Source organism: Montipora capricornis, chromosome 3, assembly GCF_036669925.1.
Source record: "Montipora capricornis isolate CH-2021 chromosome 3, ASM3666992v2, whole genome shotgun sequence".
In the NCBI taxonomy this organism is placed as follows: Eukaryota; Metazoa; Cnidaria; class Anthozoa; order Scleractinia; family Acroporidae; genus Montipora; species Montipora capricornis.
The window spans coordinates 60,297,480-60,299,979 of NC_090885.1; the positions used below are offsets into that span (position 1 = coordinate 60,297,480).

The following is a 2,500-nucleotide window of genomic DNA, read 5'->3' on the forward strand; positions in this document are numbered from 1 at the left end:
CAACTACTTTTAGAGTTACATTGAACTGTATGAGGCGTGCCACCTGCCAGTTCAACTGAAAAATACTACATAGCATACTATATCAAATTAACTGCATGGTTAGACCAACTTTTCAAGTTAAATCGAACTGTATGAGGTGTGCCACCCGCCAGTTCAGATGAAAAATACTACATAGCATACTATAACAAATTAACGGCATGGCTTCTTCTACTTTTCAAGTTACATTGAACTGTATGAGGCATGCAACCCGCCAGCTCAGATGAAAAATACTACATACATGTAGCATACTATGACAAATTACCTGCATGGTTAGACCTACTTTTCAAGTTACATCCAACTGTATGAGGTGTGCCACCCGCCAGGTCAGATGAAAAATATTACATAGCATACTATAACAAATTAACTGCATGGTTACACATACTTTTAGAGTTACATTGAACTGTATGAGGCGTGCCATGCGCCAGTTCAACTGAAAAATACTACACGGCATACTATAACAAATTAACTGCATGGTTAGACCTACCTTTCAAGTTAAATCGAACTGTATGAGGTTAGCCACCCGCCAGTTCAGGTGAAAAATACTACATGGCATACTATGACAAATAATAATTAACTGCATGGTTAGACCTACTTTTCAAGTTACATTGAACTGTATGAGGCACGCCACCTGCCAGTTCAAATGAAAAATACTACATAGCATACTATAACAATTTAACTGCATGGTTGGACCTACTTTTCAAGTTACATTGAACTATATGAGGCGTGCCACCCACAAGTTCAGATGGAAAATACTGCAGACTTTCCTAAAACAAATTTACTGCATGTAATTGAATATTAGTACTTAAATTACATTGATCGTTTAATGATTGTTGCCACATGCAGATGTGTTTATTAGAGAGCTATCACTTGTGTTTGATGTACGTGTAATTACCACTGAAAGATGACTGACAATTTCCTCAGACTCAAGGGACAGTGAAATCTACCTTGATTTTCGTCAAAAAACTTACAGTATATGAACAGAGAAGTCACTGATTTTTGCACTGAACATCTCTCCCTTATGTTCATCCAGTTCAATGTGAGTGTTTTCGACTTAATTACCTGATGTCTGCAACAAATTCACTTGACCCTAATAATGTTCACAAGGTGTATCCAGAATGGCAATGAAACCTCTACCCACCCAGGTTTTGACACAAAGACATCAATAATTATTCACAATTGCATCACAATTTGCAGTCAGAACTGTCTGCTTCTTGCATCTCAGGAAATTTCCTTCAATTAAATTTCAATCAACAATTTCCTTCAGCACTGCATCTTGTGGTTGAGGTACATGTAGGCCCTGGAAAAGATTCACAACAGTCAATCAACCAATTTATATAATTTCATTTCAATGAATGATGTAACAAATCACTTTGCCATTCATAAGGTCCTGTGTAAGCTCCTGTGTAAGTGAAACTGAATAAGGAAGCTAAAGGAATTATTGCAAGAAACATGTATCTTACAAGTTAGAATCTTGTAGGAATCTCACAAGACTTTAAGTTTGTTGCAAGAGTCTTAGGGTGCGTTCGATTGACCGTATTCCGGAGGAGGAGTACATAGAATAGAAGAGTCTTCGTTTTTACAGAGATTCACATTAAAATTGTCAAACAAATGCTAACATGCTATTTTAAACATATCTTTATTGTCCTTGTTGCTTCAAAACGCTAGACATACCGTTTTAAATCATCACTCCAAGTGCTCTTGTTCCAGAATAGGGTCAACTGAACACGCCCTTAGTTAAGTAATAAGATAAGATCTTGTTAAGAAACCTAAGAAGAATATTGGTAAGATCTTTATAAGATTTCCACCTGGGTGACTGCCATTGTTTTGAAAAAGAATTTTCCTTCATGATATTTGATTATTCCATGAGCATGCATTAGATATGACAGATAGCCAACGAGGTGCAAAGCCCCCCAAGTTGGCTAATCAAGATGTAATTTTTTCATATCCAACAATCGTGAATGGCATAATGTTTTATTAAAAACGCCCCCAAAATAGAGAGAACTCTTACCGACTTTATTGTGTAACTGTATATTTTTAGCTGACATGTACGGTTTCCATAATTTTGTAGAGCATGGTCTATTATGCGCCGATCAAATCGAAACGGGCATTTGACTATCTTCTGTGCCCGGGGAGTGAGGAATTTGGAAGTTTCGAGTTGATCGGCTAATTAGCTCATATACCACAATGAATTCTGTTATGCGATGAATTGTGTCATACAATGATCAAGTCTTTGATATTTATTATACAAGTACTATAATTATCAGGGCTCGAAATTGCGACCAATACGGTCGCATTTGCGACTAAATTTTTGCCTTTGCGACTAAAATATCTGGAGAAGTCGCAAATTTGCGACTTGTTGTCACCTTCGTTCTTTCGAAACAAAAGGATTAGAAGTTGCCACTTTGCTGCTACTTTTGCTAAAATAAATAAATAAATAAATGAAAAAAATATTTTGTTTCTC

General features: G+C 36.4%; 1 long non-coding RNA gene across 1 annotated transcript in view; it reads right to left on the bottom strand.

Moving 5' to 3' along the window:
• Positions 1-1,319: 1,319 nt before the first annotated feature.
• LOC138041531 (uncharacterized) overlaps positions 1,320-2,500 on the bottom strand; it is a 3,765-nt gene continuing 2,584 nt past the window's right edge. Inside the window, exon 3 of the long non-coding RNA XR_011130850.1 lies at positions 1,320-1,336. This is a non-coding gene — a long non-coding RNA (uncharacterized lncRNA). The remainder of the gene's footprint in view (positions 1,337-2,500) is intronic.